The sequence below is a fragment of the Sus scrofa genome, chromosome 18 (genome assembly GCF_000003025.6).
Source record: "Sus scrofa isolate TJ Tabasco breed Duroc chromosome 18, Sscrofa11.1, whole genome shotgun sequence".
Classification (NCBI taxonomy): domain Eukaryota; kingdom Metazoa; phylum Chordata; class Mammalia; order Artiodactyla; family Suidae; genus Sus; species Sus scrofa.
Window position 1 is genome coordinate 22,422,481 of NC_010460.4, and position 17,252 is coordinate 22,439,732.

Consider the following 17,252-nt stretch of genomic DNA (forward strand, 5'->3'; position numbering starts at 1 on the left):
GAACCTACTTAATTATTTTGATCCAAGGCTTCAGTATTTTTGAAGTTGAGTGATTTTAATGTACACCCAAGATTCAAAACCACTGCAACAGAGTATGACTTCCCCCAATTATTCTCTCATCACCACCTGATGTCAATCATATAATACCTATTCACCTGTTTATTGACTCAATGACTGGTTCCATTTCATCATCCTCCTTGAAAAATCCAGAGTAGTTTAATAATCAAGAATGGCAAAACCATGTCATGAAGGGACACTGGAAGAAGAAGGGAGTTTTCTTCCTTCGCCAGTGCAGCTCTTCCTCTAGATTTTGGCAGAAAAGATGGACACTTTTTCTCAGCAGTGCACTGGAAAGTTCTTTTTGGCACAGACAGTTTATGTGGTTTCACAAAAGAGTGAGGAGGTGGTCAGAGAACCCATGAGTATTTTCCCAGCCTGCCCTCTACACTTTCCTTGGATGGATTTTGTATTGGTGCCAGGCATCTGCCTTTTGGTGGCTTTTCCAACACACATAGGTAGCTTTGCAGTGAGCTCTGGACATGGTACGTCATGTGGGAAGCTTCTCCACCACTCTCATAGCACCAATTTCCAATGAGTCTTTCCAGCACTTGAGTCAACTTTATCCAGTGAGCAACAGCAGTAGTCTTTTCAACAAAATCTGCATCTCAGCCATGAAGGGCTGGTGCTTTAATCATTCCTAGAGGTGTCTGCTCTCCATTAGAGTCTCCTCGCCTCTTATTAAATGATTTCCATGTTACAATTTTTCCTAAAACTTTGTTCAGATAACTGTAGTTTCTGTCTCCTAACTGGACCTGAGTGTTACACCTATGTTCAGAAACATAAATATACCTATTCTTTGTTATTTGTCTGAACTTAGCATATGAGTCTTATGTAATGACTTTGTCAAGCCATTTAAAGCCATTTATCTAAAACAGGGCTTCTCATCTAAATCACTAAAACTTCATCTTAGAACTTCAAATCCATTTATTCAAAATGTCACAAAATGTTAAAGTTAAAAAACAAAGAGTTTTGAGGGAGGAAAATTTTATCACTGTCATTATTCAGTCTTGGCAGTATTTTGGTAATAATAAAAAACAGGCTTGCTTTGAGCTTTTTTATTGTTCTTAAATTTTTAAAGTTGTTGTTCTTAAATTTTCCCTGGGCAAAGCACCTCTTACTGTTGCATTCAAGGCCAACTGCTTTACTGCCCCATGCTTAGCATGCTGCTGGAAGCAACTTGTTCGTTTCAAAATAGTAATAAAATGACGTTTTAAAAACCATCTATTTGGTGCACCAACTTGCAAATCAAAGAAAGCCAAAAGCAGATAGCTTGGGTTTGATGGGAAATATGACATCATCAGAAAGATCAGAAGTGATTTCCTCCCAAAGAGACAATATTCAGCCCACACTTACAGAGCGAAGAGTCATGCCCTATCTCCTGAGGGTAAATTATCTGCATAAATTATTTGGAATTATTCCATACAGTAAATTGTTTGTTCCTACTTAGTATTTAGCTGTTACTTATATTAGTATGAATAAATATAAGTAAGCAAACCCATATATATACATAGGCTTCATACTATGGATTATAATACAATACTACTTTATTTTGTTGTTCCAGCTTTGCTTGGCTATCAGGAGTTCTCCCACTTGACTCTTCTGTACCTCCTTGACACACTCACATCACTGTGGTGTTTTTGTTTGTTTTATTTTGTTTTGAGAACTTTTTTACTTTCTGACACCACAAGGTGCTTCAGGCTTGTCATCCTGCCCCAGTTCTAGAATCAGTTTTTTCTCCAAGGAGCCCTGGTTCCTTTCATTGGTTAAAATAGCATTAGAAATTAAAATGCATCTTGTGTTGCTGTGACTGTAGCATAGGCCAGCAGCTACAGCTCAGATTGGACCCCTAGCCTGGGAACCTCCATATGCTGTGGGTACAGCCCTAAAAAGACAAAAGACCAAAAAATAAAAAAAATTAAAAATAACTAAAATGCTAGGTGCTGGGTGTGCTTATCTACTTTTGGACATGGCGTAATATTTTTAACAGTAAAATATGTCTGGAATCAGAGAGCGCTAAGGCAGAGCTCTTACTTATTGAGAGTCCACTGTCTCCTAGATCCTGTTCTACATACTAGAAAAGTCATAGTAAGCAAGGAAAAGCTCTGTGTTCATGAGGTTCATATTCTAAGAGCAGATGAAAGCAATAAACAATAAAGAAACAGATAAATAATGATAAATGCAATGAATGAAAATAAGGTTGTGAAACATAAGCATGAAGAGGGGGACGATGTTACAGAAAGTGACATTTGTGTAAAGTCCTTTAAGATGAGGAGTGAGATGAATATGAACATTGTAATCAACCAGGCAACTCTGATATATAGCAGTGCACGGAGACCATGTCTGTCACTTATGATGGAGCATGATAATGTGAGAAAAAAGAATGTATACAGGTATGTGTAACTGTGTCACCATGCTGTACAGTAGAAAATTGACAGAACACTGTAAACCAGCTATAAAAAATAAAAATCATAAAATAAATGAAATACAGTGCAGAAGGCAGACCCCACATCAGTTAATCTGCATATCTGTAGATAAAGCCCCCAAAAGACTCTAGCATAATCTCATTCACAGTGAGAAATGCAGCAAACAACAAGCCTAAAGGCACTTGGATAGGAATGAGCTTTGCCTAATGTAAGAAAAGGATGAAAACAAGTATAGTTTCCAGGTTAATCAATCCATAGGAGAGTAAAAAAAGAGACATGGTCAATAATAATGATAAGAGATTAAAAAGCCAGATCATTTAAGACACCCTAAAGAATTTAGATTCTGCTCTATGGTTGATAGTAAGCCATTCGGGAGACAAACAAAGAAATTACATGATATAATTTACTTTTAAAAAAAAATCACCCTGGAGGCTGTGAACTTTAACTGTACAAGAGGAAAGCCAGTTATATGCTTTCATCCTCCAAACTGGAACTCTCTAAGGAACTTCATATCAGTAGGAAGCTGCTTCCTTGGCTTCTCCCTTGGGATACCAACAGACATCCCAAAATTATCTTGTCTACACCCAAGTTCCTGAAAGGTCTTCAGACCAGTTCCTTATGCAGTATCATTAATTCATTCCCTTTCCACCACCAGATACCAGTAAAGAGTGGCTTTGAGCCTAAGAAGAGGATTAGTGAAATCCCTTAGAAGTTAAAACTACAATCTGGGCCTCTGAGAGTTTACGGACCAGATTCAAATCACACAGTGCATTTACTTCAGACCGGGAGCCCCAGGCACCTGAAAACTCTTCTGAGGGACCTTTATCCTAGGCCACAAAGACGCTCCACATATAATTCCCCAAAGGAAGCTGGCATTAAGACAAAGGATCAAGCTTCCTTGTAAACAAAAATAGAGCATAAATAAGCAGAAATAACAAACAACACTAGGATTTTTAAGCAGTTGGATTATCAGACCATATGACAAAAAAACAATGCCTAATATGTTTTAAGAAATAGAAGACTGAAAATACTTACAGGGAGAAAGCACCATAATTAATGACTTAGCAGATTTGGGGGAAAAAAAAAAAAAGAACCAAATTGAACTTTTGGAATGAAAAACACAATGGAAATTGAAACTCAAGGACAAACAGGAGATTAGCTAGAGTTGAACAGGAAATTATTGAACTTTAATAAAGGCATAAAATAATTATAAAAAAGACAGTGTTGGAGAATAGAGTAATGAAATTAAGTGATATAGAAAACATAGTGTTACATAAAATCAGTATTCTAGGAGAAGAGAACTAATGTAACAATTTTTTTGAAATTGTGATGACTTTAAATTCTCCAAAACTACTACTAATTCAATAAATACCAGGCAAGGCTAAAAAAGAAAATCCACAACTTAGAAAGAATAGCCAATTTCTCAATAGAAAAATAATGGAAAGCATTAAAAAACATCAAATGATTAATCAATCATTTGCCCAAAATCTTGATTTGTATATCCAGTACATTGTGCTTTTTTTTAGTGAGGAAACAAAGGAATTTTGAGAAAAAGAGTCACTGAGTGTGCTACCGGCAGACAATTATTAAGGAAAAAAACAAAAAACAAAAAAAAACCAAACTTCTTCCGGTAAGAAAAGTATTTCAAAATGGGAGGCCTATGATGAGCAACATGCTTAACAAAGTTAACCTAGACTGCACAGGACACACTCTCTCCTGTTACATATATAACATTGAAAACACGGTCCATAGACCAGATCATAAAGAAAAATTCCACATAGTCCATGTACTTTAAAACAATGTTTCAAAGGTAACATTTGCCTTGTTTCCTTCCAACCTCTCCATCACACATACACAATCAACTTTTTCATCAGACCTCCACAAAAGGTGGTTTTAAGAGAGGAAATTGCTAGCTCTGAAAAAGGAGGGGATGTCTTTAAATGAATCTGATCAAAGAAAATCAATTACTTCTTCATTTCAATAAAGGATGTATAGTAGCTGCTGGTGAAGCTAATGTACCTTGGAATAATTTCTGTAAAAAAATAAAATCATGTACACTCTAATGCTGAGACTTAAGATAGGAAACAGTAGCAGACAACATCCAGGCCTCAAGGAACATTATTATTCAGTTCAGCTGTTCAGAATTCCAGCTGTGATCTAGTTAATCTCTGAGACCATTGCCCCAGGCATTTACAGCCCTCCTGGAAAACCTTCCCACAACCCCACTTCAAATCTACTGCTGCCTGAAACTGCCAACTGTTTCATTTTAAAGATTCTAGTGATTTTAAAATTGCCTCTATTAGAGAGGGAGTAATTGGTAAAAATCCCCAAGAGTAGTGGCTAGGAAAAAACTGTCATTGGTAATAGCTGGGAATCACACAAAAATGTCAATGAATTTCCTGATTGATGGAACTGAGATACAACTGAAGTTTAATATCTAAGGATGCTGATAACTGGATAAAAAAAGAGGACCAAGGCACAAGCACTCACCCATGTTCACACATCAAGCGAAAAAAAAAAAAAACATATTTAAAAGAAATCTAAAATCTTAAAATGCTTTTTAAGTTATAAATCACGTCAGACAGATTAAATCAGTTTTTGGCATAAAGATCCCAACACTTTGTGAGAACAGTTATTGTTTTCCAATTTCTTTTCGCTATATATCAAATATTACTTTTCCAAGAACTAAAATAACACTGACTTTCAAAACTATAGAAAGGAGTATTCAAGAAATCAGTGTGATGAATATATGCATTATTAAAAGCAAAGAGTAAAAACTTAATGATCAGTTGGATGATCAACAACAACAAAAAGGTACATCCTACACATTGTAACAACCTTCATTTCTTAAAAAGTACACGCATATATGCAACCAAACACTACCTAGAGAAAACTAACACTAAAATTTGAAATGTATTAGAGTTCTTTTTCAAGTACCTAATTCAGTAATAGAACCCTTTAAGGTCAATAATACATTCTTACTTGTTATATAGATTGCTCCTTATTGTCTTTATAGATTTTAGTTTTTTTTTAAAAAAATTATACAACATTATTAGGATACTACATTAATATTTAACTTCTTGATTATAAACATAACCTAAAAAAGTAAGTAAATACATTTTTCTTCCAAGAGTCCATAAGTAATATCAACATTAACAGAGTAAAATAACACATCTTTGTTTGTAGCATTATATGCTACAGGCTTTCAAATAATATATTTGGATTTTATTTTCTACAGTGATAGTAAAACAGGATGTTTGGCAGAGAACCAGTGTTGGACTATTTTTCCCCAAGAGCTACTCATGATCCTTCTAAAATCACTTCTTTTTATTCTCCGTCTTGTGTGTTTTGTTGTCAATAACTCAAATTGCCACATTCTGAAGTCTAGCACTACTAAGGAACAAATCATGAAATGACAAATGTCATTCATCAACTTGATAGTTCCTACCCAACTGTCAATATTTTCTGAACACTTTTTCTTACATTAAAAAAATAGAGTAGTTCCTTTAGAATTCTAGGACCATGTTTTCTTATGTAAGACCATATCACATTTTTTTTCTCATCCTTTAATGATCTTACACATTTCATCTATTCTTCCTTCTTGTGAAAGTTTATGAAGACAAATATATTCACAGGGATCCTTGTTCCTCTGCCTTCCACTGTTGAATGAGCTTAGTTGTCACTTCTCAGATGCCTGGGTACTACGAGGCTGAGAACCAAAAATATGGAGTGATTAGAAAACTATATATAGAACTACCATATGACCCAGTGATCCCACTCTTGGGCATATATCTTGACAAAACTTTCCTTGAAAAAGACACATGCACCTGCATGTTCATTGCAGCACTATTCACAATAGCCAAGACATGGAAACAACCTAAATGTCCACCAACAAATGATTGGATTAAGAAGAGGTGGTATATATACACAATGGAATACTAAGAGCCACAAAAAAGAACAAAATAATGCCATTTGCAGGAACATGGATGGAACTAGAGACTCTCATACTAAGTGAAGTAGTCAGAAAGAGAAAGACAAATACCATATGATCACATATCTAGAATCTAATATATGGCACAAATAAACCCTTCCACAGAAAAGAAACTCAGGGACTTAGAGAACAGACTTTTGGCTGCCAAGGGGGAGGGGGAAGGAGTGGGATGGACTGGAAATTTGGGATTAATAGACACAAACCATTGCCTTTGGAATGGATAAGCAATGAGATCCTGCTGTACAGCACTGGATCTAGTCAATTATGATGGAGCATGATAATGTGAGAAAAAGGAATGTATATGTGTTTGTGTGAATGGGTCATCTTGCTGTACAGAAGGAAATTGACAGAACACTATAAACCAGCTATAATGGAAAAAATAAAAATCATTATATTAAAAAAAATATGGAGTGACTGGCAAGCTCCATGATTGTGTTGATACCTTGTGATACCTCCTTAGATATTGTTATCTTGAATGTATACATTGCTAGAGAATATCAGAACTGAACTAAGTGTTATTTTCTTTTATTTTTTTCAAAATCTTTCCTCTAAGTACCTTCATAAGAGGAGTATTCTATATCTCTAAAAATATATATTGATTAACGAATGAGAATGAATACATAGCAACCACATTAAAACAATCTTAAACATTTTGAATAAAAACATATTTAAAAGATAATGCTATACATTTGTATCTATATATTTTTTAAACTAAACTGAACTGATTTCTAGTGTTAAAAATGAGGAATTACCCATGGGGGCAGGTTATAACTAAAAAAGAAGGCATCAGTGGGCATCTGGAAGAAAATATTTCTATTTCTTTCTCTCTCTCTCTCTTTTTTTTTTTAAGGGTCACACTCTCAGCAAAAGGAGATTCACAGGCTAAGGGTCAAATCAGAGCCATAACACTGGCCTACACCACAGCCAGAGCAACACCAGATCAGAGCCACATCTGTGACCTACATCATAGCTCAAAGCAATGCCACATTCTCCACCCACTGAGAGAGGCCAGGGATAGAACCTGTGTCTTCATGGTTACTAATCAGATTCGTTTCCACTAAGAAATGATAGGAACTCCATTTCTTGATCTGGGTACTGGTTACATTCTAATGGCATTTATTTAAATTAAAGAAAGTAGTTAATTTTTACAATGAATTCAAAGTAGAGAGTAACTAAAGAAATAGCATACAAATAGGTATGTCAGGTACTATTTTTTTTTTCTGTTTAGAGGGAGTCCTTTATTAACTATATAATTGAACAACACTTATTTTTAGTGAGAAATGTCATTTATTTTTTGCAAAATGTTCCAGATTTGTAAGGGCCAAATAACTAATTTTGAACACTAACCTGGAAATGCATTTCAAAGCAGCATATTAATTTTGTACAAAAATGGTATAGTTTGGGGCTGATGCAAATACTGTGGCACACAAGTTTGGAAATATTAAGTGAAGAAAAGTAATCAGGTTTCCTTTGTAGCCACTGATACCTAAGTGACTATTACTTCAGTTGTCCTAATGATATCTATTCAGCAGTTGAATAGTTGGGTTCTTAATAAGAAAAGTAAAAACAGAGGCTTTTATGTTTGAAAAGAAACAAGAGTAAATTACTAAGTTACATCAAGTACAATTAATTCCAGATTTACAGTAGAAAAACTAGAATAGAGGGCATTTTTTATAAGTAATGGACAAGAATAATTTTTGTGTACTTAGCTTTATTTTTTCCTATTATAAAATACATCAGGGAAAGCATTTTTAATGTTCCCTACTTAACACAATGTAATAGGGATGCATTTAACATCAATTTTCTATTCTTTACTGTAGGAGTCATTTCGAAAGTATATGGCAGATTATTTCTCTCACACACAAAAAAGCTAGACGATCATTTACTCTCAGCAGAAAGCCAGTACAAGATATTTTTTAAAGAGACATTACTGCAGAGATGATGTATGTAGTCTTAGCAGAGGGAACATACTCTTGGTTTTTCTCTCTCTTAGGAAATAGCATTTTTCAATGTCATTTGCTCAGACTTATGCTCCTGAGCATAACTATTTACCTTTCCATCCCTTCTTCAAGAAAATGAAAGTAGTAAATATGAAAGTGCCCTGCTGGATCCTTAATTATTGTCTTATCCTCTGCTCTATTTTATAGGATCACTCAACTTTGACTCATAATTCCAGTGCTTTTCCCCAGAATCTTTGATATTTTTCTCCAACATCAACTGGAGCCTCCCCCTGTGCTTCCTACAGAACATAAAATACCCCCTTCTTCCAGGACTTGGCTTTATAACAGATGACTGGCATTTGCCATTTATTCATGAAACACTGTACCTGGTGTCTCATTTCCAGAATGGTGATGAGAGGATCTTCATGGACCCTATTCCCAGTGAAACAACCATAACTGGTGAAAATTATAAAAATACCTAACCACTTGAAGTCTCTGAATAAAGTTGTAGGGTGTACAGTAAGTGGAGAAACATTCATTCAAGAAAATTTACTAAATCTTGCTAAGAACAGCAAAGGGATATGGCATTTTAGCCATGATCAACCCAACTTCACGTCTGTTCATCATGATGGAAGCTCTACTCCAAACTGAATCATCTTCCCTGAGTGGTGATGAATTTCAACTTCCATGACTCATTTTTATATCACATCAGACAAAAATCTACATTGGACTATGGTCCACTCATAGGCCTAGAGGAAGAGAAATTGGAAGGGTTTGTCATTATTACCTGTAAAAGGATATTATGGGTTGAAATTTACGTGTCATCTGGGATTACAGGGAGTGACTATATTTAAAAATTGATTCCAGTTGCACGATTGACGATTGCTTTCCCTTTATAGATCTTGCTGGAGGCAAACTCCATTTAATTGGCACCTAATATGAGTCAGGGAAAAAGAATAATACTGCAAGAAATCCTGTATCCAAGAGGTTTGGGAATTGAGATAAAAAATATAAGAAGTACATAGTTACACAATTATATACATTCATTGCAACTGAGAAAATAAATTACTAGAGTATAAATCATAGGTTCTGTTTGGGACCTTGAAAATTCATATACATGGCTAAACATATCACATAGTGATGATGGAAATTAAAGAATAAAGACACAATTTTCACTATAGATAACTGTGTGATCAAAGATTCTAGAATGATAAAATAGCATTTTGCAATAGTCACGAGTAAAGAGAATTGATTTAAAATGTCAATGAGCTCAAAAACAGAGCACTTCTTTCCACTCATTTTCTTCCTCATCTTTTGCACTATGTTTCCATTGTTTGTTTGATTCATTCATTCATTTATCCATCCATCCATCAATGACTACAGAACTATAAGATCCATGAGGCTAAGAGTAATTTCTGTTTCATTTGTCACTATATGCCCAACATTAAGAAAAATGTGTTTCATAGGCTGTGCCACAACTAGTATTTGATGACTTCATCTGAAAATTGTATTGTCTATCCAAATCATACACTTCCAAGGAGAAAGAGACATCAGTGTGACAATATATTTATTAAAGCTAAAACAAAATGACTCCTATTATATGTGTAGTTCTATGTGCATAATATTCTAGATTATTAATCTCAGTTTTCACTCATAAAAATACACTATGAGCACAGCCAGTCATTCCAACATCAGGGGAAGTTTTCTATTACAGAAAGAATAATTAGTTGTGGGGATTTTTTTGGTTGGTTGGTTTTTGTTTTTTGGTTTTTTTTTTTTGATCTTGAAAAAATTTAATTGGGGTCACTGATATCTCTGTATACTATGCCAAAAGACCTTTTGTCAAAACAATCAGGCAACAAAACAGATCATAGACAAATTAATATAAACTGTAACTATGAAGATAAAATGATAAAATTTCAATATGATATCAATAAAATAGAACAGAGCAAACGTTACAGTTCTAACAATTGACTTTTTGTTTTCAAAACATACTAATATATGCCATTACACAGCATTGGGTCCAGGAAATATTTTTTTAAGTCTCTGGGATTTAAAACTAATGATTAAAGTCATTTGAAAATTGTGTTATTCCTCAATGTTTTGGGTCTTCTCACAAAAAATAAATCAGCAGGACAAATACTGTTGGTTGCCTAACTATTGACTAAATAATCCCTAAATTTGGAATGAAATCAAGAGCTATAGTTGCAGTGTCAGGGGCACAGCAATGTAATAGATTCTAAAAATGCATTATTTGGGAGATGACTTCAATGTAAAGGTAAGTAAATCACTGGATGAAAACACCAGGATAAAGTATTTTCATGGGTTGAGTTTGAATTTACCAATAGCAAAGCTTATTTCCTTCTAAATCATTATTCCTTTGTGCTGAGGAACAATTAATTTTCCATTTGGTAGCCTTCTTATCTACAACATTAAAAACATCAAAGCCTATCTAATTCTCACTTATTTTATTATTCTGACAGTACCCATGTATAAAGGGAACAAAGTCAATTTCTATTTAATCTGGGCTGCAGTAAATACAAACCCTTGCTTGACAAGCAACCTAAACATTGCTATCTCTTGCAGACACCCTTCTCAGTGGCTTGCAGGAATCAGAATAGAGATATAATATAAAAAATTGCATGTTTGCAAGAAGATGAGGTTCATTTACAGTAAATGTAAAATCCACCACCTAAGAGATAGTATATAAGCAAAAAACCATGACTCGAGGGGAACACTGTCTAAGAACAAAAGTTAAACACTATTATGAAAAGAACAAAAAAAAACTTTTGAATTAAAGTTTTTCCAAGGTTATCTAAATCAAGTAGTTCTTGTTTTAATTCTAAAATTAAAAAAATCACTTGCCCTGATTCTTATAAATATTTTTATGGATAATATTTAACACCAACTACTTAAAAGCAAACAACCACCCTATTTTTATGTGATTAAATGAATAATCTTTTTAATTTTTATTTATTCTATTATTATTATTATATTATTGTTATTATTATTTTAGGGCTGCACCCACAGAGTATGTAAGTTCCCAGACCAGGGTCCAATCATAGCTGCTGCTGCTGGCCTTCTCCATAGCCACAGCAATGTCACATCTCAGCTGCGGTCATAGTCCAGACAAGTCCATCATAGCTGCTGCTGGCCTCCATAGCACAGCAATCCACTCGTCAGATCCTTAACCACTGAGCAGGGCCAGGGACTGAACCCAAATCCTCATGGGTACTACTCGGGGTCTTTACCACTGAGCTACAATGGGAACTCCAAGAACAATCTTTCTGATGGGAGTAATAAACATGTACAAACTGGAAAACAGTCGAACTGTGTAGTAGCACATATTTCTTTGTTTATGATTTAGTAACCAAGGCTCAGCTCATTTTCAGTGAGCTGTTTTCCTTTCAATATGTCTTTCATTTTTTTATAGTTCCTAAAGACACCAGTGGGGAAGAAGGTAGAGTATGGGAAATAAAACTCTTAAGAACAAAGGTTTCAATTTAAGGCAAAAACTACTAAGATACTGGTTGTGATACGCATGCAAAATAATCATTGCTCTCAATAACTCCAAAGCACTGGTGTTAGAGGTTACAGATAAAAATTCATTGTGCATGAAAGGATCTTGAAAAAGAAGTAAAATATTTGTGCACTATTTGTTCCTAAATGAATTTAAATTTTCACAGCTTTTTTCAGATTAAACTCTTATCATACTCATTATTAAAATATCTAAAAAATATGTTAGTTATCTTTGACTTCAGCTAGATTATAAAATAACTTTTGAAAAAAATTATACTAGACATACCTTCTGCATAGCTTTATTTGTGCCAGTACGCTTAATGTTAATGTTGGAAGCATAATATAAATTAAAAATTTGAACTTCCTACTTTCATGATCCTTTCATTGCTAAAGAAACACAATGTCTTAGAGATAAATTGTGTAACCCTGTGATAGGTTAACTATTGTGTGGCATATGGATCCCTTAGATGGAACTGGAAATTAGACTATTCCAACAATTCAAAGAGTATGCATTTTTTCCTAATCTAATCTTTGAGGATATGATTTCTCTTAAAATTAAATCTTATTTACAAGAGCAGTTGGGAGGATCAAGATGGCAGAGGGTAAGATGTTACACTCACCTTCTCCCACAAACACATCAAAAAAACACATCTACATGTAAAACAACTCACAAGGAACATCTACTGAATGCTGGCAGAACTTAAACATCCAAAAGGGCAAGAAACTCTTGACATAACTGGGTAGAACAAAAGAGAAAGAGAGAGAGAGAGAAAAGGAATCAGGACAGGACAAGCATTCCTGAGAGGGAGCTGTGAAGGAGACAAGGAACCCATATCCTGGGAAGCCCCCTAACTGATGGAGAGATCAGCTGAGCCAGAAGAACCTCAAAGTTGCTGAGAAAAGCACAGCAGCTGGACTGAGGAGGGCAAAATAGAGTAAGAGCCACACAGATCATCTGCACCACTGCCCCCGGACACCACAGCCTGAGAGGCTTGGGTGGGGGCTGCATGCTGAGACTTAGGTTCCAGAGGTCAGTCCTGGTGAGAGGACTGGGGTTGGTGGTGTGGAGACAGCCTAAGGGATAAGGAGCAGTGCGCCAAGGGCTGGAAAGTGGAATGCCATGACAGAGGACACCTGGGAGAAGGTCTGGGCCCACAGGAGAAGCAAGGCACCATTGTTGGGGAGGGTGAGAGGAGGGGGAGCAGACTACCATAGGAATCTCCCTGCACATGCATGCACGGCTCTCAGAGGGCGGGGCACGTCTGGTTCAGGCTCTGGCTGGCAAGACGCCACTTGCTCAGGCTATGAGAGACTGGGCACTTCTTGTGCAGGCTACAGGTGGCCGAGCACCTCTTGTGTAGACTAAGGGCAGCAGGGGTCTAAGTTCAATGTGGTACCTCTTGGGTGATCTACAGGCAGTAGGGATGGACCATAGTGGCCATCTTGGAGGCCAGAGGGAGGCATGACCCACCACCACTAGGGGCCTGTGAGTGGGCTCCATCTGTGGTCCCAGTCACCTCAGGGGTCAGCAAAAAAAAAAAAAAAAAAAAAAAAAAAAAATAGAGGGTACTGCAACCAAGCACCACACATTGTTGCTCTCACCCCCAAGAACACACCTGCCCTGCAGCTGCCAGTGCCAAAACCTCTACACAGCACATAGATGCTTGATCACTGTCCCTTCCCAAAACCCTACAACTAGGAGCATTTTGTACAGCACCTCCTGCATGCGCTAAGTGGGACAGGATGCTTCTTGCGTGGCCTGCAGGTGGCGGGGGCAAACAACCACAATTATTTATGACCCCAGAGGTGAGTGTGTCCCAGTGCCACTGGGGATACCTGAACAAGAACCACTTGAGCCCCAAACACCTCAGAGGGCACTACAGAAGAGGACCACTGGAACGGAATACCACTTATTGTTGCTCTCTCTCCCCTGGGAGCACACCCATCCTCCTGTTGGCACTGCCAAATGCTCTGGGCCATGCCCAGATGCTTGACCACTGTCCCTTTCCAGGAACCTGCAACTAGGAGCAGCTGATGCAGCACCTCCTGTGGGGGCTAAGCAGGATGAGGTGCTTCTTGCATGGTCTACAGGTAGGCGGTCAAACCACTGCAGTTATCTCTGACTCCATAGGTGGCTGTGGCCCACCACCACTATGGGTCAGTGAACAGGTACCACTTGCAGCCCCAGTCACCTCAAAGGCACCACAGAGGAGGGCACTGTGGCCAAACTCCACCTGCTGTTGCTCTCACACCCCTGAGAACACATCCGCCCTGCTGCTGCCACTGCCAAACATTCTGAAAAGTGCCTACAGGCTTGAACTCTGTCACTTCCCAGGATCCTTCAACTAGGAGCAGCCTGGGCAAACACCTGCTGTGTGGGCCAAGTGAGATGGGGTGCTTCTTGTGTGATCTGCAGGTGGAAGGGGCAAGCCACCACAGTTATCACTGACTCCTGAGGTGGGCATGGCCCGCTACCACTAGGAGTCCCTGAACAGGCACCACTTGTGACTCCAATCACCTCAGAGAGGGCATTGCAATTGAACACTACCTGTTGTTGCTCTTGCTCCCTGGGAGCTCACAAACCCTGCTGCTGCCACTACCAAATGCTCTGGACACCTCATAAATCTCCCTAAGATCCATTACCACTTCCCAGACCCCTGCAACTAGGAGTAGCCTGCACCACCTTCCTGCAGGTTCTCGCTGCTGTTAAGAGCCCAGCAACCAGGTACTGACTACTAACCCTACTCATTGCCTCCTTCTTCCTGGAAACACACTCAACACCCTAGGGATAATAGCCTGCTCACACCGAATAAAGGGATAGCAAATATTCAAAATTCCATGCCAAAAATACATAGTAACGTCCCACAAAATACAAAGGAGCGCTCTTGCATAGAAGCAGCCCTCCAAGACTATAGGTTGGTTTCCGTAAACTCACAGAAAAAGAAAAACATAAGCAAGATGAAGAAGCTCAGTAACCATTCCCAGTTAAAGGAAAAGGAAAATTCACCTGAAGCAGCAAACAATGAAACAGACCTCTGCAGTCCGACAGACATTGAGTTCAAAAGGGAGATAGTGAAAATACTGAAGGAATTAAGGCTGAATATCAAAAAATTAACAGCAGATATGAACAATAATGCAGATTCCTTTAGAAAGGAACTAGAAAACATAAGGAGGAACATAGAAAAATTTAAAAATTCATTTGCAGAGATGCAAATGAGCTAAAGGCACTAAAGAGCAGAATGAATAATGCAAGAGGAATGAATTAGAGACTTGGAAGATAGAATCATGAAAATCACCCAATCATGACAACAGACAGAAAACCAAATGAAAACAAACAAAAGCAGTATAAGAGATCTATGGGATAATATCAAGTGGGCTAATCTACACATAATAGGAATTCCAGAAGGAGAAGAAAAAGAAAAGGGAATTGAAAATATATTTGAAGAAATTATGGCTGAAAACTTTCCAAATCTAAAGGAGACTGATATCAAGATACAGGAAACACAGAGCGCCTGAAAGTTCAACCCAAAGCGACCTACACCAAGACATATTATAACAAAAATAACAAAAGTTAAAGATAAAGAGAGGCTTCTAAAGTCAGCAAGAGAAAAGCAAAGTGTTAATTATAAGGGAACCCCCCCACCCCCGCCCAAGGCTATCAGTTGATTTCGCTATGGAAACACTACAGGTCAGAAAAGAGTGGCAAGATATATTTAAAGTGCTGAAAGGAAAAAATTTGCAGCCTAGAATACTCTATCCAGCAAGAATAGCATTTAAAATAGAAGGGGAAATAAAGAATTTCTCCAAAAAACAAAAGCTAAAAGAGTACAGCAATACTAAACCCATTCTAAAAGAAATACTGAAAGGGCTTCTCTAAATAAAAAAAGAAGGAAGAAGAAATAGGATGGAGGAAACCACAATTGGAAAGCAATCACTTAAATAAGCCAGCATACAGATCTAAAAGAGGAAAAAACAAAACAAAACAGAAACTACTATAAAAGCAATGATAAACAAAAGGAACAGCAAAAGGACAAACATGAAGATGTTTAAAAAGTTTTAAAAAATCATAGAATGTGAGGAAGGAAAGGAAGAAAATATAGACTCTTTTTTTTTTTTTTTTAAATAAGTGTTTGAGCCTATATGACCATCAGGCTAAAGCAAGCAGATACAGGAAGGGGTTAACATACTTAAAAAACAGGGCAACCACAAATCAAAACACAACATGACATTCACAAAATCTGAAAAGTACTCAAGCATAAAATAAATGGAAATCATCCAACCAAAAAAAGAAAGGAAGAAAAGAGAAACATAGAATCAACTGGAAAACAAGGTTTAAAACAGCAATAAATGGAGTTCCCGTCGTGGCGCAGTGGTTAGCGAATCCGACTAGGAACCAAGAGGTTGCAGGTTCGATCCCTGGCCTTGCTCAGTGGGTTAAGGATCCGGCGTTGCCATGAGCTGTGGTGTAGGTTGCAGACGTGGCTTGGATCTGGCATTACTGTGGCTCTGGTGTAGGCCGGTGGCCACAGCTCCAATTGGACCCCTGGCCTGGGAACCTCCATATGCTGCGAGAGCAGCCCAAGAAATGGCAAAAAGACCCAAAAAATGGCAATAAATGCATATCTATCAATAATTACCTTAATGTCAATGGACTGAATGTTCCAATCAAAAGTCACAGAGTGGCAGATTGGATAAAAAAGCAAATACTTTCAATCTGCTGTCTCCAAGAGACTCGCCTTAGGGCAAAGGACATATATAGTTATTTACAAAAGCTGTTATGACTTTGTGTTTCAGAGAAACTTTAAAAATTAATTATTTCTGGCACGTGTGTATGTGTGTGCATGTGGCAGAGAGGCGAAATAAAGAGCATTGTATTGTACATTTGTTTTCAATTATCTTACAGAGAATTATTCCTTGTAGACAATTAATGCTAAATAAGTGTTGGATGTATTATTTTTTCACACCCAGATAAACAACATCAATGTAACACTGAGTTCACTCAGCTCAGGTAACACCAGGCTACTGAGACCATGCACCCCGTTTTATTCCCTGAACCCAGCAGATGTGCTTGCTCAGAGCACTTGAACTTGCTAGCCCTGCTCTTGGGAGGCTCTTCACCACATACCCCATCTCCTTCTATTCTTATCACTGGTGATTATCTCTGATGAAATGCCACCTTATCAATGACACCTTCCCTGACTACATGTTAACCTTTTCAGTGCACCCTCTCCATTCCTCATTCACTGTATGTATTCACTTTCTGTATTTTTCTCCAGAGCACTTCCATCACCAGGTTAATTTAATGTTTATTTTTTATCT

General features: G+C 37.2%; 1 long non-coding RNA gene across 1 annotated transcript in view; it reads right to left on the reverse strand.

Annotated features, from left to right (window-relative positions):
* LOC110257598 overlaps positions 1 to 17,252 on the reverse strand; it is an 803,392-nt gene that overhangs the window by 399,667 nt on the left and 386,473 nt on the right. The gene's annotated exons all lie outside the window — the stretch shown is intronic.